Here is a 23,603-nt window from a genome sequence, read left to right as displayed (position 1 = left end):
CGTAACTAATGAGGAGGTATTGAATAGGATTGGGGAGAAGAGAAGTTTGTGGCACAACTTGACTAGAAAAAGGGATCGGCTGGTAGGACATGTTCTGAGGCATCAAGGGATCACCAGTTTAGTATTGGAGTGCAGCATGGAGGGTAAAAATCGTAGAGGGAGACCAAGAGATCAATACACTAAGCAGATTCATAAGGATGTAGGCTGCAGTAAATACTGATAGATGAAGAAGTTTGCACAGGATAGAGTAGCATGGAGAGCTGAATCAAACCAGTCTCAGGACTGAAGACCACAACAACAACAACAATAGAAAAGAAAAATGTAAACTATCATTCAAAGTATACACAAACTCAATAGTCAATTTAAAGATCAGTCATCCACAAAATCAAAAGAAAGATGATGTAATATCAAAACCAGTAAGGAAAAGTGAGACTAAAAGTTTTTCTAAGCTCTAACAGCCAGCGTTAGTGATGAGGAAGTGTCATCATACGTCAGCCGGAAGCGTAAGCATTTCAACACCGTTACTGAGTCCGGCAAAATAGTCACTTCGCCAGTCTTAAGAGAGACTCCGAGCAACTCAGCGGTAAGTTGTTATAACAATGCAGAGTGAACCGCCTTCGCTATTCGTGTAACGTACTCAAAACACGTTAATAAAGACGCAACAGTTTCTAGCAACAGTTTGTATAAGCAGTGTAAACCCTGTAACAAATTCATTAAGAAAATGTAGCAGAACTGATGACTCAGATGACATAGGAAAAGCAAAATCAATTCGATCATAACAAGTGACGTCGTAGAGCAGAGCCTCTCCTCAGCGACATAAATACTCCACGTTTTGACACTCGGTTAGTAGGATCGATGGTGTTCATGCCGTTCACACTCGATTCTCTGATTATGGTACGATAACATCTTGTGTATGAGATTGCTCTAGTGTTTTGCCTGCACGTGCTGCCCTACGATACAATAAGTGATCTGCAGACACTGCTTACGGGGTCCAGCATCTAGTACTGACGTCATCACAGCAGCCAGCACTGACGAAAAGAGCAAGGGTCTTCCAACACGATTCCGGTCCAGGGCGGACGCTGCGCAAAACTAAATTGTTGCTCGGGTTTAGTTCAAACGGCTCTGAGCACTAAGCGACTTAACTTCTGAGGTCATCAGTCGCCTAGAACTTAGAGCTAATTAAACCTAACTAACCTAAGGTCATCACACACATCCATGCCCGAAACAAGATTCGAACCTGCGATCGTAGTGGTCGCTCGGTTCCAGACTGTAGCGCCTAGAACCGCACGGTCACTTCGGCCGGCCTGCTCGGGTCTAAAGGCCTGATGTACCGGAAGCCCAGTTTCAGCATTCAGCACGACAGCACGGCATCCAAAGTTGCGGTCCACCTTGGGGGACAACGCGGACAGTGATCGGTGAGGGATCGAGACTTCCGCGAAAATGCATATGAATCAAAAGACGCATAACCTACAACACGTAAATACTTTGACTAAAAAACTGAGAATGAAAAGGACTCGGTACCTATGATTGACACACCTACAACACGAATTAGCAAACATTCTTTAAAAATGAGAAGAAAAGGGAACTCAAGACCACTACATGACATAAAGAACAACGAACTCCCTCCAAAAAAATTTAAACAACTCAACACCGGAGAAGTACAAATTACAATGTGCGTATATCAACTCAATTAGAAAGCTGGAGTTTAGTGAGTGTGGGAATAATTAGAAGAGACTTTGGAACAACTTATAAAAAAAATGTGACTGTAATCACTCATTTTCAGAAAGTTTGTCACTAAATAGTCATCGTTGCACAAACGTAGAACTAGATGTGGAATCATGAAAACTAATAGTCACACGAAATACCTCAACCCATTACAATTGGATACAGTTAAAACTATTTTCCACATCACTTTTGTTGTCCAGTAGTGTATGGTAGCATTTTCTGATATTAACTCCTTCCTGGGTAGTACCTTGGTGGATGCCGTCCACACTGTAGAGTTGAATGTCCTTGCGAAATACAACAGCCGTGATTTCCCCTTGCTTCCTGATCTTAGCTACACTAACATAGAAAGGCCAATACGACAGGTGTAGCAACACCAGATCAGTAAATCATGTGGACTGTTGCCCTTGTAACTGCTGACAACAGCTCTACCTCTCTTGAAGATATTCTGCACTTTGGTCTCTCAATAGACATAACAATGTGATTACAGCGACGGTACGCTTGTCTTCATTAAAAAATGGTTCAAATGGCTCTGAGCACTATGGGTTCAAATGGCTCGGAGCACTATGGGACTTAACATCTGCGGTCATCAGTCCCCTAGAGCTTAGAACTACTTAAACCTAACTAACCTAAAGACATCACACACATCCATGCCCGAGGCAGGATTCGAACCTGCGATCGAAGCGGTCGCGCGGTTCCAGACTGTAGCGCCTAGAACCGATCGGCCACCCCGGCCAGCTATCTTCATTAGTGAAGCACACATTGCACACTACAGTGTCAAGGACAATTTTTTTGTTTCGGAGATACACCGTAAGGTGGCTCGCGGAGTATAGATGTAGATGTAGATGTAGATTAATGTTCTCTAGTCGTTGTGGTAGATCGTTTTTCGGTTTCAGAGTAAAAGAACTTTTCTCAAGGAAAACTGACTAATTGTTCTGTCCCGGCCCCATCGAAGCAAAACGGCAGAGTATTTGCGAAGAAGATTCACGGCACCATCCGTACGTTCAGTCGTATCACACAGTGGCCTGTGCGCCTGGATAGCTTACAGGCCCGCAGCACACACCCCGGTGAGTGCGGTCGGTGGGCCCTGAGTAATGGCGACAGCTGGCGCTATATCAGCCCACGGCGCTGCGTCCGGGATAATCTTCCCAGGCGGCAATGGCTGTCTGCCCGCCAACACCCGCATGAATCACCGCCGACACCGCGCTACGTGGACGAAATGCTGTACCCAGTTCGCAACCCAGCGACTGGCCAATATCGTCAGTTCCGAAGGGCATCTTATTTCTCTTCTCCCGTCGATACATGTCAAGATATTCGATTTCCTTCGCACTCTTCTCGCGTGCTCTAGCGAACCGTCGTCTTGTACTTTCCACATCAGACAAACATCCCCTGAAACAATGATGTCAGTGTGAACGTAGCCCAACAACTCAATGTACTTGTTCTTTTTCTGCTTAGCATGTTATTTTTCTTTTAATCCTGTTGCAGCTTTTCATTCGACTACAAGTGTCGCAATTAACCGGCTAAATAATCTGAGGTAGATGTTCTACTCTTACGAAGCCACGTAAATCTTACCACAGATTGTTTCGACTACTGACAGAATAATTTCTTAACTCTATAACTTCGTCAGGTTTAGTTACTCTCTTGCTCTGAGAAAGATCTTGATTATCTGTCTAAAATAAAACTTAACATGCGATTTATATGCTTTTCTCGGTGTGATTTGTGGATGGTACCTTGAAGAATTTCGAATGAATTGACATAAACATATTTAAGTATGCCATCTGAACCCAACCAGTTTGATCGTCGTTCGGAGCATGTACTAAACATTAAAATAATCAGCCTAAACTCATGATTTGTTCCAGCTAGAGATAACAAAATTGTTTTTGTTTATGGAGTCATTTCATTTCATTGGCTGTTGATATTTCTAACCTGTCGAAGATGCTCATTGGTTAAGCTAATGGAATCGTATTACCTATAAGCTAATCTTCCAATTGTCTTGTTTGGGACTGATGATTTCTCTAAATCACATTAGGTGAAAACTGGAACAGAAGCTACACTTCAGAATGGCAAAATCTCTGAGGACTAACTAATTTCAAGTTAAAAACTTCAACTTCAAGGCGTCTATATGTACTTTAGAAATGTAAAGTAATGTAACTTGTTGAATATTTTGCATTCAACAAAAGCTATTTTTTACACATCTCAATGTTTATGACGTCATAGTTCCTAAACAGTATCTTCCAAATTTGTATAATTTTGAAGCTACATTCAGTGGTATTGAGAGGAAAGGAGAGCACCATAACGACCGTGTGACGGCTGCCCCATGGTGAATCGAGACAGAATGTTCTGCTGTGTTAGGAATCGTACCCATTTTATTGTTTCATCATTTTATTAGTGAAATGTCGATTTTGATAATGTCCCACGTATCACATTTGAGTCATACTGTATGTGTAAGTGTAACAACCCACTCATCTACTTAGTGACATTTTACATGCAATGGTTCGTTAACGAGAACAACAGACACAAAATACTGTACCCACATGGATTTCATCTTATTCATAAGGAGTTTGACTAAGATGAAATATGGATGGTCGTTTACCAAAATTTAAAGATATGGTTTTCAGTAGTCTTGCGGCTCACTTCACCCCAACAAGACCGGTTTCACATCGCTTGGCGAATTATTAATTTACTGGGATGAGGAACTAACTATAAAAACTATAAAATGTAAGTTATTCTGACTTTTAAAGGATATTTACGTTCTCAGTGTACACTCAGCATATTTTTCTCTTTACACTTTACACACAATTACACATCGCTAAAGTGTGTGTGTGTGTGTGTGTGTATGTGTGTGTGTGTGTGTGTGTGTGTGTGTGTGTGTGTGTATCAGTGTTCATCTACAATAGTAACGCCAATAGGTACATAATGGTCTGTCAAAAATAAATATATTTCTTATTGTACTGAAACTGCAGACTTTTAATGTAAGTTTATGATTCTTCATTTATTTACGTAAGGCAGTTATATATATTGCTGATGTAATGTCGTTTTTATAAAAAGTTCAGTTAACAAAATGTCTGTATGTGAGGTTGGACTTTATGCAACCAACCTTTTATATTTGTGCTATATGGAGGTATTGTGATGCTTGGGAGTGCCAATAGTTTTGGGGAGTGGAAGACACATACACTGAAACAGTAAATTTTCCATTTCATGAAAGCTTGAATGTTTTAGGCAAACTGCTGTGAAGAGTTATATTTTTCTTTGATTGGCTACGCATCTTTTCCGCGATCGATGTTTCCGAGACTGAAATGACCGACAACATCAAGTAAATTGCCTTCAGTAACATGCCCACTATTAAATGCGGATGGAAAAAGGTTGGTTCCCACTATTCTGAAGTGTAATTTTTATATTTATATAGTCTATGGTTTTCTGTGTGTTTGGCAAGGATAAAATATATAGCTCTTCTCTTCATCATTTCGATGTGTTAAGCTAATATCAAACACATTTCATTGGGCCATGAATTTTGAAAATGTTGTTGTGGAGGTACCACACTAGCTGTGTGAAATGGAATGTGCATGAAGGAATTAAGTAGGCAAGGTGAAAAACTTCAGTTTATTGGGACAATTTTAGGGAAGTTTGATTCATATGTAAGAATACCACATGTAAGACACTAGTGCGATCCATTGCTGAGTACTGTTCGAGTGTTTGGGATCTGCACCATCTAACAACCCTACCACAATAAAAGTCAAACTTTAATAATGATTGTGGGGTGGCTCACGCTGCTAAATACTGCATTTTCGGGCAACAACAAAGTTATTATGTGGCAGGTGTCATTAGAGCACAGTTAATAAAGTCATTTCGTGTAATAATGAATAAACTAGGCACTCATCTTTTTGTGTTTCCCACGCTGGTCTCGTTGTAAAATCATGGCTCAATCGTCGAAAATCTAGGTGGTGATGATTCCAAGCTCGGATGCAAAGAGGCCTAGAATTTATTCTGCTATATTCAAAAGTTTTATACATGTGTTTCACAAACCATTCTTGAAGATTACACTTTTGCAGGACAATGGTGATGTAAAAAAGTAATCAGCACTCCGAATTTAAGTTACACTTCCTTTTTATTGCATTTGTTGCAATATCTCGTAACACACAAAACATCACTTCACAATACAAAACATACTTGAAAACATCTTCCTCACTGTTAAAGTTCACATTTTATAAGCTGACTACAATATGCGTCTTTTCAACATGACGTCCAAGACTTGACCTTTCAGTCTCTAACTAATTAACTAATAATCGCTTACGCGCTCAAAAATCAGAGTTACAAATATATCAAAGATCACAGTGACAAAAGAAAGAATACACATAAGAATAATATCATTGCAACATAAACATATCGATGTATCAAAGTACCTCTACATTAATGAAATAAAATGTGAATGTTGTCTCAGAAATATGTCAACTAGTTTACAGAAACACAGTAGAATGTTGCTGGTATCGAGAGGTTCAGGTGAGCTGCCGTAATGGTTACGTAATTCAAGTGCCATTACAACCACATCGGATTAAAGGGAGAGACCGAAACAGTTCAGAGGTGGGTTGCTAGATTTTTTAATGGTGAGTGCGAACAACACTTACGGATTACGGAGATGGCTTGGGATCTCAATGACAACCACTGGTGGGAAGGCGACGTCCTTTTTGAGGAGCACTAGTGACAAAATTTAGAAAACCGGCATCTGAGGCGGACTACAGAGCGGCTCTGCTGCTGGCAACAAATATTTTGCCGCACGACCTTGAAGTTAAGATTAGAGAGATTACAGCTCTTGTGGAGGCATATGGGCAGCTGTTTTTCCCTCGTTCTATTTGTGACTGGAACAGAAAAGCAAGTGACCAGTAGTGGTACGGGGTGCGCTCCACTACGCACCATACAATGGCTTGCGGAGTATGAATGAAGATGTAGATGTAGTAGGGAAGATATACGAATATAAGAAGCGACGGAAAGATCGAGCGGATTCAACCATAACTATCTTACCTCAGCAGGTAATGACGTGATATTCAACCTTAAAAAATTTATCTCTGTTCAAAATTTCCGGAACTTTGTGACAGTGGCAGTATCTTGCATCCAAGACCTTGGATAGGTGAATTTGATACAGGGATGCCACCTTCCTGGCCTTTAGGATACAAACTGGAATTTATGTGTGGACAAATGGAAGGGTCGGTCGCATGGAAAAGGCGAGATGTTGTGGCCACCTGAAGAACATAAAAAGAATTTAGAGGTGATTTCCTCGCTAGGTACTGGTCACGAGAGAAGCAGGACTGAATAAAACAGATCATGGTATGTAAGAACCTGGAATCATCAGGATTCCAAAGCCCTGTGAAACTCACTGAATCGTCAGTGGAACGGAATCAGTTTCTGGACGTACGGTGTAGCGCGAGCGGAAGAATCCAATTTTGGTACATGAAGTTACCATTATCTTACCAACAATTACTTGCAGAAAGATGTGGAAAAGACACAGAGGCATCCAAAAGCGTTCTCAGAGAGCTAGAGTTTTCGTATTGTAGTGTTGGCAGAAGAGCCAACACTGTGTTGCTAGAGGAGGCCGAAATGCACGCGTTTAATTACACGCTGACTGGCGTGAGGTCTGGAACCGTTAAGGGAATTAATAGTAGCAAATAAAGTACGTAGTTGATATAATACTCAACTTTAATCCACAATTGTAGAACATCTCTCGTTACGGTACAGGCTTAACAATATTAATTATCAAATGCTATGGCGCCTTGATAGGTCGTAGCAAATGACGTAGCTGAAGGCTATGCCAACTATCGTCTCGGCAAATGAGAGCGTATTTGTCAGTGATCCATCTCTGGCTAAGTCGGCTGTACAACTGGGGCGAGTGTTAGGAAGTCTCTCTAGACCTGCCGTGTGGTGGCGCTCGGTCTGCAATCACTGACAGTGGCGACACGCGGGTCCGACGTATACTAACGGACCGCGGCCGATTTAAAGGCTACCACCTAGCAAGTGTGGTGTCTGGCGGTGACACCACACGTATGATGCTCGCAACACGTGAGAAAAGCGATCACGAGCGGAACGTCTGTGAGCCGTCATATAGAAACAACGATGGCAGGCATAAGAACAGAAGTGGATCATCAGAAGGAAACGATTATGGACAACCACAAGCAGAAGCATCACCTCATGACAGAAAAAACAACTGAGAGATCCGACAACACCCTCGATAAAGACGGTGGATTTGCAGCTGAGCACGGCCTGAGACGCTATGACTGGGGAACTGAAGCCGGCGCGGTGGTCGTGTCACTTAAACATTGCCTTATATGGTGCAGGACAGGGCAGCAGTGACGTCAGTAGTGGCGCCGCGGCTGTATAAACTAGGCAGCGGCTTTCACAAGACAGTCAACCACTTGACAGTCGGAGAGGAGATCTCTGCCGAAAGTTCATGGGCAGTTAACCACTTACGGCAGCTTTTTATAAGTCTGTTTTCTGATCTTCGTTAGTCAGATATCTTGTACACGACGTTACGGCAGACAGGACATCTCAAAACATGGAAAAGGGAGAGGCCGTTGAAAGGTTCACAAATCTTGCCTCGTAATTTGACTTTGGACTTGGTATCTGTCAGTGTTTGCTTCACTATGTCTCTAGTTTTTCTGTCAATTCCAAATTCCTCCAGAGTTCTAATGAGGCTTTCTCTGTCTATGGAGTCATACGCTTTTCTGAAATCAATAAACGTCGTAACATGTGGTTACCAGCACCTGTTCTGATTATTTTTTTAAGGTTAATAATTTGCTCCGAACAGATCCTCCCTTTTCTAAATCCACCTTGGGCGTTCTCTCGTCTGTGCATCGAGAACTGGTTCAATCCTATTTAGCAATATCTTGGAAAGGACCTTGTATGGAACGGGTAGAAGGGAAATCCCCCTATAATTGTTCACATCTGATCTGTCACCCTTTTTGTGAAGTGGATGTATAAGTGCCGTCCTCCAATCTTCTGGGATATTCTCGCTTCTCCAAATTTCCTTAATAATTGTACCCGAGGTGTAGTGCTACATTTTCCTCACCTAGTTTCAAAAGTTCAGCTGTGATTCCATCTTCACAAGGAGATTTGTTGTTCTTGAGGGATTTTATAGCTTGCCGGACTTCATTTAGAAAATGGTTCAAATGGCTCTGAGCACTATGGGACTTAACTTCTTAGGTCATCAGTCCCCTAGAACTTAGAACTACTTGAACCTAACTAACCTAACGACATCACAGACATCCATGCCCGAGGCAGGATTCGAACCTGCAACCGTAGCGCCTAGAACCGCTAGGTCACCTCGGCCGGCGACTTCATTTAGAGTTGGTGGATGTGATTCTGCAGGGATTTCTTCTGGAGTTTTGAATTCCGGTTTCTCTGGAGGCTCTTTACAGTTGAGAAGGTCCCGAAATAGTATGCTAAAATGTTGTAATTTTCTTTGTCATTTGTACCTAATTTACCTGATTATCACGAAAATTTAATCTGGGTGGTTCGTAACCTTTCAGGTGTCTTTTGAAAGATTGGTAATAATCTCTGGATTTGTTTCTTGAAGGGGTAGTCTTTCATACAGTCTCTTTTCCTTTCTGATTGTGGAGGTTACTTTTCTACCTTCCCTGAACATTACCAGGTTGTTTTGTGTCGGATTTGATTAAAATTTTTGCCACAGCTTTTATCTGCTTCATTCCACTTTTCATTCCACCAGATATTCGTGTGTTTACTTTTGGTTGGAAGAGATTCTTCTGCCGTTTTCATTATTTGAGACTTCATTTCGTCCCATGTCTCACCTTGCAATTTTGATTTGAAATAATTTTGAGTATCTGCCTCAATATTCCTGGTTTCAAAATGCTTTCTCATAGGTTTATTATTAATTCTTTCTGAATTTGAAATGAATTTGATTTTAGACTTAACAAGATAGTGATCCGTATCTATTTTGGCTCCTTTCTGTACCTTAATATTTTGAATTGTCTTAAATTCTCTTCTATAAATGGCTCTGTGGTCAATTGCAAAGTCTCCAAGGAGTTGATATGGCGCTTTCCAAGTCTTCATCTTCTTGGGATGTTTCTTGAAGTGTGTAGTCATAATTTTAAGATTGAACATTTGGCAGAGTTCCACAAGTCTTATTCCATTGTTGTTTGTCCTCTTATGCACTGGGTATTCTCCAGTGATGTATTTCTTCCCCGTGCCGAGCTGTGCATTAAAATCCCCGAGCAGAATATTTACATCCTTTGATATTGAGATCCTTTGGAATCTTCTGAATCGTGTCTTCTAGTTCTTCCCAGAAAGTCTGTACTTCGTTCTTCTTATTGTCATTATTTGTTGGAGCGTGAGCATTCACTAGCGTATACATTTTGTTTTTACTTTTGATCGTCAATGTTGAGAGCCTGTTGGACGTAGAGCTGAAGTTTGTTACGGACTCCGCTATATTTCTTCTAGCCATAAAGGCTGTACCCAATAGAGGGCATTTTCCAAAAATATACTCTGCTGGATTTCCTTTATAAATTCTGTAATTTCCTGTTTGAAAAGAATTTTCATCAGTACAGCGAGTTTCTTGTAGTGCCGGAATTAGGTTATTATGGTGTTCAAGTGGGTGAGTCAGTTCTTGATGTTTTCCTGTTTTGATCAGTGAGTTAATGCTCACTGTTCCTACGTTATATTTCTTTTTGAATTTCAGTTTTTCAGGTTCTTTCGAGGAAACAAGACCAGAAAGTGCAGGCGTCATATCGGAGTAGCACCTCTCCACCTGTTGCGACAGCGTAACAGGTTCGTGAATATATATATATTCCAGTTTGTACCATAAAGGCCAAGAGGGTGGCATCGGTCTATCAAATTCAGCTATCCAAGGTTTTGGACGTAGCGTACTGCGACGTCACGATAGTTCTGGAATTATGAACTGAGATAACAGTGTTAAGGTCGAATATCAAGTCATTACTTGCCCTCGATCTTTCCCTCGCTTCTTGTATTTGTTTTTTTTCCCCTACCTTATCTGCAACTACATACATACTCCCAACTTCACTGTCTGCGGCGTGGCGGGGGAGCCCTGTATCACTGCTAGTAGTTCCCGTGTCTGTTCGACTCACAAATAGAACGAGGGTAAAACGACTAATCTATACGACTCCATAAGAGCCTTAATCTTTAATTTATCTCCATGGTTGTTACGCAAAATATACGTTGGCGGCAATGCAATTGTTCTGCAGTCAGCCAAAAATTTTATTAATGGCTGCAAGTCGGCAGCAGTAAAGCATGTTTTAAGAATAGAGATAATCAGTCGTCAGCCGCACATATTTGGTGCTATAAAAGAAGTTCGCTTGTATAACAAGCAACGTGCGCTATTGTGCCTAAAAGCTTACAATATTATATATTAATATAGACTTATTGTTATTAATCTGATGTTAATCACTAAATACTTTTTCTATAGTCATTTTTGTAGGACTTCACTGTCCAGAGCTCGCTTGACAATTGTTTTCCGGTGTAGGCTTAATTGTATAATCTCCTGAGGATTGAAAATTAATTTGCCGAAACGAGGCAAGAAGTCAATTTAATAAAAGGAATGTGCAGCTGACGACTGATTATCTCTATTCTTAAATCTGCCTAAAATGCCGGTTCTCTAAATTTAGTCACTAGTGCCCCTCGAGAAGGATGTCGCCTTCCCTCGAATGATCCCCATTTGAGTTCCTGAAACATCTCCCTAATACTTGCGTGGGGTTTGATCCTACCAGTAACAAATCTGGCAGGCCACCTATGATTCGCTTCAATGTATTCCTCTAATCCAACGTGGTGTGTATCCAAAACTCTCGAACATTACTCAACAATGGGTCGCCTAGCCGCCAATATGAGGTCTCCTTTACAGATCAACCACACCTTCCTACAGTTCTCCCAATACAATGAAGTCACAGTTCACCCTCCCTACTTGAATCCTTACATCCTCATTCCACTTTATATGGCTTTGCAACACTATTCATAGATATTTAACGGTCTTCACTATATCAAGCAGCACTCCAGTAATACTGTATTCGAGCATTATGGGTACCGGTATGTTTTTCCGACTGATCTGCATTCAGTTACATTTTTCCACATTGAGAACTAGCTACCAATCATCATACCAACGAGAAATTTTGCCTCGGTTAAGTAAAGTAAGTATGACTGGTGATCTATTTGTGCACTTTACTGCTACATCTCACCCGAGACACACCTCTGGAATGATACGCAATTGTGTGATGGCTCAGACTGAGTCGCGTCGTGTGACTGACGGTGTGCTTACCTGTGTTGGATACGCAACAGATGACTGTGAAACTGTGCCTATGCTTTATGTAATGGCTCAGTTACGTTGGAATTCGAACTGCCCCTACTTCTTGCTGCATTCGAACAGACGACCGTTGTCCTCCGACTTCTCCACGCATCGATTCTCTCCTGCCTTGAGTGTGTCTAATTACACTCCTGGAAATGGAAAAAAGAACACATTGACACCGGTGTGTCAGACCCATCATACTTGCTCCGGACACTGCGAGAGGGCTGTACAAGCAATGATCACACGCACGGCACAGCGGACACACCAGGAACCGCGGTGTTGGCCGTCGAATGGCGCTAGCTGCGCAGCATTTGTGCACCGCCGCCGTCAGTGTCAGCCAGTTTGCCGTGGCATACGGAGCTCCATCGCAGTCTTTAACACTGGTAGCACGCCGCGACAGCGTGGACGTGAACCATATGTACAGTTGACGGACTTTGAGCGAGGGCGTATAGTGGGCATGTGGGAGGCCGGGTGGACGTACCGCCGAATTGCTCAACACGTGGGGCGTGAGGTCTCCACAGTACATCGATGTTGTCGCGGCGGAAGGTGCACGTGCCCGTCGACCTGGGACCGGACCGCAGCGACGCACGGATGCACGCCAAGACCGTAGGATCCTACGCAGTGCCGTAGGGGACCGCACCGCCACTTCCCAGCAAATTAGGGACACTGTTGCTCCTGGGGTATCGGCGAGGACCATTCGCAACCGTCTCCATGAAGCTGGGCTACGGTCCCGCACACCGTTAGGCCGTCTTCCGCTCACGCCCCAACATCGTGCAGCCCGCCTCCAGTGGTGTCGCGACAGGCGTGAATGGAGGGACGAATGGAGACGTGTCGTCTTCAGCGATGAGAGTCGCTTCTGCCTTGGTGCCAATGATGGTCGTATGCGTGTTTGGCGCCGTGCAGGTGAGCGCCACAATCAGGACTGCATACGACGGAGGCACACAGGGCCAACACCCGGCATCATGGTGTGGGGAGCGATCTCCTACACTGGCCGTACACCACTGGTGACCGTCGAGGGGACACTGAATAGTGCATGGTACATCCAAACCGTCATCTAACCCATCGTTCTACCATTCCTAGACCGGCAAGGGAACTTGCTGTTCCAACAGGACAATGCACGTCCGCATGTATCCCGTGCCACACAACGTGCTCTAGAAGGTGTAAGTCAACTACCCTGGCCAGCAAGATCTCCGGATCTGTCCCCCATTGAGCATGTTTGGGACTGGATGAAGCGTCGTCTCACGCGGTCTGCACGTCCAGCACGAACGCTGGTCCAACTGAGGCGCCAGGTGGAAATGGCATGGCAAGCCGTTCCACAGGACTACATCCAGCATCTCTACGATCGTCTCCATGGGAGAATAGCAGCCTGCATTGCTGCGAAAGGTGGATATACACTGTACTAGTGCCGACATTGTGCATGCTCTGTTGCCTGTGTCTATGTGCCTGTGGTTCTGTCAGTGTGATCATGTGATGTATCTGACCCCAGGAATGTGTCAATAAAGTTTCCCCTTCCTGGGACAATGAATTCAAGGTGTTCTTATTTCAATTTCCAGGAGTGTATTTCTGTCTGCTGTGCAATAATCCGCGCGTGATCGTTCCACAATAAGCGTTACGTCTTCTCGCTGCTGTTCTAACTGATCTGTCCTCTGTGGATCTTTTCCTATTTCTTACTGTTTATCCTTCATCAACTTCTTCCCGTGTTCCTGTAAAGCGGCCAGATCCTTCCTAGTTTAGCTGACTGCATTTTTGGTCTGTTTCGGGGTCTTTTGGCTAAAAGTGATCCTAGTTACTGTTGCGTCTTTCTTCGCGTCTGCTTCTCACTGCATCGCCCCGACACCTTATCTTAGATCTCGATTGTGATCTTATCAGTTCCTCCTCGATGTCCCCTCTTTTTTTTTTTTTTTACTTTTTTTCCACCTTATCTCTTCTGCGTTCTTTAAATTCTTTTTTTACCTTCCTTCGCCTTGTTTTAAAACTTCTAAGATTATACCCATCTGCTTATTCTTATCCTTGGCTACAGCTGGAGTGTACGTCCTCGAACTCATTGCGCTACTTAGCTTTGGTGGCGAAACCGACCTAGCATTATTCGTTGCTGAAGCATTTCTTAGTGTGACTACAGCATCAAAATCTCTTTAATCACGTCCCCTTTCATCGTCTCTTCGATATCCAGACCCCCGTCTGTATTCTGATCGACGCGATCCTGAGTAGGCGACTCGCTGATTGCCCTCTTATCTCCGTCATGTCCACTACCAATTGTACGATAGCACTCATTTTCTTTATTATTCAGAACACCGTCCTTATCTTCCGCACTTCCCTTGCCTCTATGTTTAGCGATTATCTACTTCTCCTGACAACTTGTTGTGGCGTTCGTTTTCTGACAGCACGGCTACCAATAACTTGACCCTCGACATGGTTTGTGCAACGAATGCCCTTCTCCGTGGAACAGTACGCATCAGCTATGACCTGGTGGTTCACTGCTTTTACAAAGTGATGCCTCACTGCATTTGTGCAAAGCTGGAGAGTAATATACCCAACATTAAGATGACAAAGTCTGTCGCTAATATTCTCACAAGTCAGGTCAACGCTATGAAATACATGTAACACAGAAGAGATTCACTTCCATGATATCCTTTTAAGGTTACTACCAAAAACTTTTTTCTGTTACGATTCACTCTGCATGGCTTTAACATGGAAAAAAATTTCCGATCTTCACCTAACTTCTGCACAACCACGAATCTGTTAAAACATAATTGTACACTACTGTGCAACGTTAGATAATGGAAATGTAGCATGTAAATGATTGACTGTGGCCCTTAGCAGTGAAGTTGAAGTTGACATTACGTATAATAATCCAAAATAATTCCTATCAGTTCCCACGTAAAAGAATGAAATAAATAAATAAATGAATGAGTTAAAATGTCTTCTGAAATAACAGATGAGATTTTAAGTAACTATAAATGTATAACAAAAACAGACAATGACCTTCCTCGGACTATATCCGAATGTTACTCGTACCTTGGCCACTACCCGAATGTACTCTTCGACTCTTCACTATGGTTTTCCAAAATCATTCCCCGTAGAACACTGTCAAAAAGATAAAATTACCAATAATAATGCGTTAGCGCTTCCAGACGCCCATCGCAAAATTCTCCATTCTTCGTATAGCCTCCCTCCAGAAAAACGGAAAAATTCTACTCATCCAATCGTATCGCTCTACGTGGGATGCAATAGGCACCCAAATGCACGACCTCTACCGTCACTGTTGGGGTCCCAGTCAAAAGCAGATTCTCCGCTTGGGCAGGAAGTAGTTTCGTGAGGGACTAACTAACTCTAGAAGTCGTCACAGCTTTCGTGGTGACATTGTGCCTGGCGTCCTGACATGCCGTCCATTTCAGTTACCGCGGTGGAATGTTTTTCACGATCCTAGTAGATACGGATCTCGGCAGGAAAGTCTTGTTCCACGAAGTCACAGCAATAAGGCAGGATTTCTCGCTAACTACGTGTAGCGAGCTTTCCTTTGCCCAACCGCAGCCGGAGCTATCCACCAAAAGACAGTCACACTCCCGTCACCTCTAATTATTCCATGGAATGAGCTGCTAATGATATTAGCATGCAACTACTGCCAACCCTTCTTAATCAATACTATATCAAACACGTTGTCATTAGCACACAGTACTACTAACCTAATTGTATATGTCTTCATGAACTGAATAATTAGACTGAAATAAAGCAAGCCCAAATGATTTCTCAACTTTCAAATTGATAGTTACTATGGTGAAACGTACACAAAGTGAGTAATTGAATGGTTCGTGAAACTCAAAATTGAACGACACTACCTCAAAAATGAAATATTTTTAATTCTTGTTGCGTAATTATTCCCATTTTCTTAGAAATTTGGAGACAAAACGTCTTTTTTCAAAAGTTAACGTTTATAGTGAAAATTAGTTATTAAAAGATGTGTGCTTAATATTCACTATGCACCTCTCTTTATAGTACTAGAGCCGACAGAGGCGCTCACATTTGAAAGGTCTGTTAAATGCATCTGAAATGTCTGTTCAAATGGTTCAAATGGCTCTGAGCACTATGGGACTTAACTTCTGAGGTCATCAGTCCCCTAGAACTTAGAACTACTTAAACCTAACCAACCTAAGGACATCACACACATCCATGCCCGAGGCAGGATTCGAACCTACGACCGCAGCGGTCGCGCGGTTCCAGACTGTAGCGCCTAGAACCGCTCGGCCACTCCGGCCGGCTGAAATGTCTGTACTATCAGTAAAATCTCTTGTAGACTAGGGCACCCCATGTGCTTTGTGAGTATCATTACAGAGACAGACATGGAGGCAGTAAGCGATTCAGTCTTCTCTTAAAATGATGCGGTAACTGTTACTCGGTGGAAATGCCTTAGTGGCGCTAAAATAATGCCGCCTCTTTTTATTTATTGCTATGCAGTATTAAGTTCAGGAAGGTTCCACCAGTAGTAATAGGTGTAGTACTGATCAGCCACACAACATAATCTGAGCAAACACCACTACAATACATGTGATACACCTTGAAATTAAAAGTGAAAGCAACCTGTAAGAACACCATTGTTTTCTATATATCAACAGAAGTAACTGAACCTGATTTCCATATATATTATTGTAGCACACAACAGAATAAACGTCAGTAACTTCCTAAAATTAATATAAATGTTGCAGATTTTCGTACGTTAATACTAGAGGATATTTCTCTGCACACTTTCGCGGTAACAGGCATTACACTTCCAATTAATGACAAAAAAATATCCTCCACAACGGTAGTAAAGAAGTAATGGGCAGGGAATCTGTAAAGGTGCGTATTAAGTAGCGAGTCGAGTGGCTCATGAGCTCTCTGCACGAGCACCAGCAAGGTTTTTTTTCTTCTTTTTTTTCTGGGGAACAGAACAGAAAAGACCCCTCAGGCTTACGTTCGTGGAGACGGCACTGTTAACTGTTCGCAGGTTTGTAGCACTATTGAGAATACTTGGACGAGGCTCGCGTTACTCGTGCGTAATTTCGCATAATAACATACGACAGAGCTTAGAGCAAACGAAGAGAATGTTTGACAAAGTAGGATGAGACTTAGGAGGGAAACGTACAGCCAACGAGCCTACAATGTCGCTAAAGTTTGCAGTTTGTTCGCTGTCTGACAGAAAAAGTGAATAGTTGAGAAGGATAGAACATAACGTTGAGGGTTGAGAGGGTTTGCAATGTAAAACCATACATTCCGGATATAAAAAAAAACAAGACCAATCCTCAAATTTTGGAGTAGGGGAAGAAGGGACAGTCAACAATACTTTTTCCCTTACCTATTGCACTGATTATATTGTCGAATCTGTCCTAATTAATTACGTTTCAGTGACACTGTATAGGAAACTGTCTCATGTATAAATATTTAGATACACAAAAGGGTTTGGGAACCTGCATAAATTGGAGAAAATGATGAGTCATATATATATATTTTAACCACATATGAGCAGAGCACAAACATGAGTACACTGACTGACAATTTACTCAAACGCACTTGCAAATATATTTATTATTTGTCTCGTAAACACATGTCATAAAATCGCAGAAATTGTCTCTGCAGAATAAGTCTTTATAATACTGCATCTCGATGTTTTTAAACATATGAAGGGCTTATTTCATTAGTGGTACAAGTCCATTTTTGTTCATATTGAGATACAGAGTCCTAAAGGTAAATGAGCACTGAAAAATCTGCAGCTGAGATATAAGAAATATTCAAGCATATGGCTTCTTGCTAGAGATGAACCTCTCTTTCTGTTTGTTAGGCTCATTAATTTCAGAAGCATTATAGACAGAAAAGTGGAGGTAAAGGACTTGTACTACTATTGAAATAAGCCCTTCATATAAAGTGCCTCATATCGGTATGACTTTACAATTGCACATTTGTTGTAGATACCTATTAAAAGTAAATGGTCTTCCTTTCATATGCTTCTCTGTACGTCCTTAGCAACGACAATACTGCACAATAGATGCAGAAACGTATATAAAATGAGGCGAATACGTATAATATTGAAGTTACGCTATCACCGCAAATTTATGGCAGGCAGAGTCGCCCCAAAATGACGTTAACGCCCGGTATGATGTTTGGAAGATGGGCAGTAGTGTATGTACGCTCACTCCATAGATAAATATATTCTATCTCTGGCGCCAGCGATGGCAGCTCTATGTACCCTATGCGCGACCCTTTGTCCCCAAAAATCATCTATTAAATTAATTATTGTTCATACTACAATGTATACACCCAAAAACCGAAACTTTATTGTTTTCTGTCATTCCTGATGTTATAATTTCAATAGCCAGAAGCGCAGTAATATTATGAATGGATGATTCAGTGGTATCTTAGAAGTATGAAGCGATCGGGAACAGCTGAATCTGAGTCAGGGGACTATGTAACACATTCAGTGGCATTAATTTACGAACTATTTTTTGGTTTACTCTAAGAGAAGATCTTCAATTCATTATACTTCTGTATGATGTATATGACTGAAGACGAAAATGTTTGTTCAAAATCGTAAAGCTGCTAAATTTCTTCACCGATGGTTTTGAAATTTTGACACGCGAATTCGCACATTTTTCGACATACCTATGGGAGCGCAGTGTGAGAAATGGGATACGTTGCTAGAAAAAAAATCTCATGTTCGTTCGCACAAAATCGCAAATCTCGGAACGTTCTTCATCGAATTTCTTTGAATTTTTTAACACAACATTGCTTACGAATACGCGCTTGTTTTTACATACCTACTAGAGCGCATCTCATAATATATAAATACATACAATGAGACTGGACGTGATGAGTTGATGGTAGCTAAGAATGCCTTTAAAGCGACGAAGACGCCATTACCAATACCTTACTGAGTTTGAACGAGGTTGCGTGACAGGCGTAAGAGAAGATCCCTACTGCGATATTGCAGAACGACTAGGCAGAAATGTAGCCACTGCACATGCTTGCTGGGAGCGGTCGTCACCAGAATGTACGATCACAAGAAAACCTGCCTCAGACGGCTCTGTGACACAACTCAGAGACAAGACCATGGTTTTCAGCATATGGCTCTAGTGCAGCGTACTGCATCTGCAGCAGCAATTTGAGGAGAAATTGACACTACAGCGATATCACGAACTTTTACAAATCAGTTACTTCCAGGACAGCTCCGAGACAGACGCTTTTAGCGTGCATTCTGTTGACACCAAAACGCCGTCATTTGTGACTTCAGTGGTGCCAGGCGAGAGCACATTAGAGGACAGGGTGAAGGTCTATTGTGGTTTTTGTTTAAACTTGGTTCCGCCTCGGTTCCAGTGACAGCCGTCTTTTGATTAGAAGGAGAACAGATGAGGGCCTGCGACCAACGTGTCTGCGAGCTACACGCACTGTACCTACACGTCGAGTTATGGTCTGGAGTGTGGTTTCGCATGACGGCTGTGAAGTTCTCGTGGTTACCCCTCACACCCTGATTGCAACGCTGTATGTGAGTCTGGTGATTCGACATGTTGTGCTGCCTTTCATAAACAGCATTCCATGGGTGTTTTCCAAGAGGATTATGGCGCCCACATACCGCTGTTATAACCTAATATGCTCTACAGACTGTCGACATGTTTACTTGGCTTGCTCGATCACCAGATTCGTTTCAAAGCGAGAACGTAAGGGACCTCATCGGACCTTTCAAGCGTCATCCGCAACCAGCCTTAAGCTGTCATTGTGATGAGCGACCAATGGCCACAGGCATGGATCTCCATCACACAAACTGACATCCGGTACGTGTACAACACAATGCATGCACGTTTACATGCTTGCATTCAACATTGTGGTGGATACACCAGTTATTAATATGTCAACATTTCACATTTGCTATGGGTTATCTCACGCGTATATTAATCTATGACCTTGCAAAGTCACACAGATGTGCAGCAGTCGTTCCATATCAGAGTGGAAGCGTGAATTGCCGCTGACGGTGGTCATTTTTAACACAACCTGTGATTGTCAGTCATCTCCTTAGTGATCAGGATCCTCATAATTAGTGTATGCAAATATGTTTCCTAGACAACCGAAATTTGATTACTGTACATTAAGTATTTTTTGGTGTTGCCATCTTTTCTTTCTTTGTATTTAATATGAAAAGGGGAACGGTTATTATCAAAAATCTCCGAAAGGTCTTGAGCGATGTACCTTAAAGTCTTGCATAGTACTCTAATGAACATTCGTGCGTAATCACCTAATTTATTTCTGTCTGGTGCGCAATAATCCGGGCGTGATCGTTCCACACTTCCGTCACGTCTTCTCGCTGCTGTTCTAACTGATCTGTCCTCTGTGGATTTTTTGCTATTTCTTACTGTTTATCCTTCACCAACTTCTTCCTCTGTTCCTGTAGAGTGATCAGGTCCTTCCTAGTTTAACTGACTGCATTTTTGGTCTGTTTCGGGGTCTTTTCGCTAAAAGCGATCCAAGTTACTTTTGCGTCTTTCTTCGCGTCTGCTTCCCACTGCATCGCCCCTACACCTCGTCTTTGATCTCGATTGTGACTCTTATCAGTTCCTCCTCGGTGTCCCCTCTTTTTTTTACTTTCTTTCCACCTTATCTCTTCTGCCTTCTTTAAATCCTTTTTTCCCCTTCCTTCGCCTTGTTTTGAAAATTGTAATATTATACCCATCTGCTTATTCTTATCCTTGGTTACAGCTGGAGTGGACGTCTGAGATCAGTTGGTATGAACTTGTAGACAGTGTCTTTCAGTTTTCCCCACAGAAAGAAATCTGCAGACGTCAAATCCCGGGAACGAGCTATCGAAGGTACAGATCCTCTGCGTGCAAACCAACGATTTGGAAACAGTTCATGAACACATGCTGTAGTATTTCGAGCACCATGGGTTGGATATCAATCATTTTGATACAGCAGGTTTCTCCTAACCCGCAGAGGAACGTCTTCTAGCACTCTGGCATCGGTGGAAAATGGTCGTTCAGTGTTTCGTCTGCGCAGTCGGTCCTATGAGCTGATGTTCAGTATCTCACACCACCCGTGTACACAGCATGGACACTGACATTCCACCTGAAGATTCCAACGGGCACTGTCAACAGACAAACGCTGCATGTTTCGGCGGTTTACCTGGCTATGATTGTTAAAATGAAATTATAATTAAATCAAGACCTTAAGCTGTCGACAGTAGAAAATGTGTGCCCCGACCGGGACTCGAACCCGGGATCTCATGCTTACATGGCAGACGCTCTATCCATCTGAGTCACCGAGGGCACAGAGAATAGTGCGACAGCTGGAATTTATCCCTCGCACGCTCCCACACACTACATTCGTAGTGCCCCTGTCCACTACACTCATTACTCGCGGCAGACAATCTTACCGAGACCCGTAAGAGTTCGAGGAATGGGTGTGCACCCTGCACAGAGGAAGAAGGTCAATGGCCGGTTAGCTGAAGATGGTATCTGTTCTTTCGGACATGTTCTTTCGGCCATGTTCTTTCGGACACGTCCGAAAGAACGGACACCATCTTCATATATGATTGTTGAATGTCGCTTGATCGCTAAACTAGATACATGATACACCTGGAGTATCGTGTCTAAATGTTCATGTACAACAGTTAAGATGATTATCATAATCGTCTCCATGGAGCTCGTGGTGGAGAATATGCCTGACTCATGCCACTTCCTCATGTGACTGGGCGGGAGGTAATGTGTGGATCTACTGCAACAGCAGCATGAAAAGTAATAGGTTTTGCCGTATACATCGTAAAAGGACGATCTAGATTCTTCTTACACTCTCCATACACCATGAGCATCTTGGTTTTTCTCCATTGGTAAATCCCATTGTCCACTCACGACCTACTGCTTGGACTGCCACACAATAAGTAGCTAGCTAGTCTCAGTGCACTCAAGCAACGTCTAAGCACATTGAAAGCAAACATAACAACATAGCACCTAGCAACTATGCAGAATGAATGGCTCAAACGAGTGTCGGTGTGAAAACTTTTGATAATACGATATCTCGCTACCGACTCACACTAGATTATTCCACTTTTATTTCCTTAACGTCAATAGGCAATGTTCCGTTTAAAAAAGTGTACGTTTCCAGAAAAATTACATATTCAAAGTTTTATTACAATCTGCTTATTGTCTAACAATACGAGCTCCTGAGCACCAATCCATAGACATTCCTTTTCCGCAATATCTGTGTTGCAAGTTTCCTGTGATTCACTATACATATATTGATTAGATGATTCACACACACATACACATACACAAACAGTGTGTGTGTGTGTGTGTGTGTGTGTGTGTGTGTGTGTGTGTGTGTGTGTGTGTGCGTGTATGCAGGTTGTGTCCTATAAGGAGGAAAAATCACAACATCAAAAGATAACAATGTAGAGTAATGAAATTTCGGAAATACATTCGCCTAGGTGACGCAATTGAGCAATTAACACTGAAAAACCATAGGTTATTGTAAACACGAGATACGCCATTGCAAATGTGAATTCTGTGTGTCGTAATAGTCATCCCAAAAAAATAATGCTCATCACCTCTTTCATGCGACTCCCTGTGCCGACGGAATGCGTCGGTTTGCTTCCCGTTACAAACATAATGATTTTTAAAGTGGAATTTACATTTTATGTGCCATTTTGGTGTAGTGGTCCAAAATAGTACAGTGCGAAATTCGTGTTATCGATATGAATTAATAGGAGCAGTAAAACACGAAAAATAACCAACGATGCAGCAGCGAAGACACTGCCCAGAGCCGCCCTTTCAACTACCAGAGTACTGGTTCACTCTACGTGTTTTACTGATAATGTTAATACATATCCATAACAGGCATATGGCTCCAGACTGATCTGGGACCGCTCGATCGAATGGGCACGTAAAAGTGAGCTTTAAAAACCATTTTGTTTTTAATGGGGAAAGAAACCTACGCTTTCCAGCTTTCCTTCGACAGTGGGAGGCACATGAAATAAAGATGAGTTGTTCATATTTTATTTTGTTTTATTTTTTGCGATGACTCCAACTACACACCGAGAAAACGAAATTCAAAATATATGCGGTAACACCAGAGAAAATACACCTGACGACTCCTACAAGAGACATCCTGTATATATCAGTGAAACATTATTAGAAAACAGAATAGGAAGTTGTATTTATGGATTATCGACTACTGATTTGAATTCTACACAATATGAACTTGAAATAACATTAAAAAAGGCTCAATATCAGAGAGGGGTTGAAGGAGGAAATGGACAGTTGTGTATAGAAAAGCACAAAGTACGAGATGGACAGAGAAAGGGGCAAGAGGAGATGGAGCGGGAAGGGGTGGAAAAGTAGGACGGAGTTAGGGAGAGAAGGTATCGTACATGGAGAGAGGGGAGGAGACAGAGAAATGCGGGGAGAAGAACATGGACAAGGAGAGAGGGTTGAGGTCATCGACAGTAAGAGCGAGAAGGTGCGTTGAGGTCATGGACACTGAGAGGGAGAAGGTGCAGGAGATGGATGAAGTGAGGATGAGGAGGAGAGGGACAGAGGAGAGATCAGGACGTATAATAAATTCTCATACCTGTATG

Source organism: Schistocerca serialis, chromosome 2, assembly GCF_023864345.2.
Source record: "Schistocerca serialis cubense isolate TAMUIC-IGC-003099 chromosome 2, iqSchSeri2.2, whole genome shotgun sequence".
Taxonomy (NCBI): Eukaryota; Metazoa; Arthropoda; class Insecta; order Orthoptera; family Acrididae; genus Schistocerca; species Schistocerca serialis.
This window is presented reverse-complemented; position numbering follows the sequence as displayed.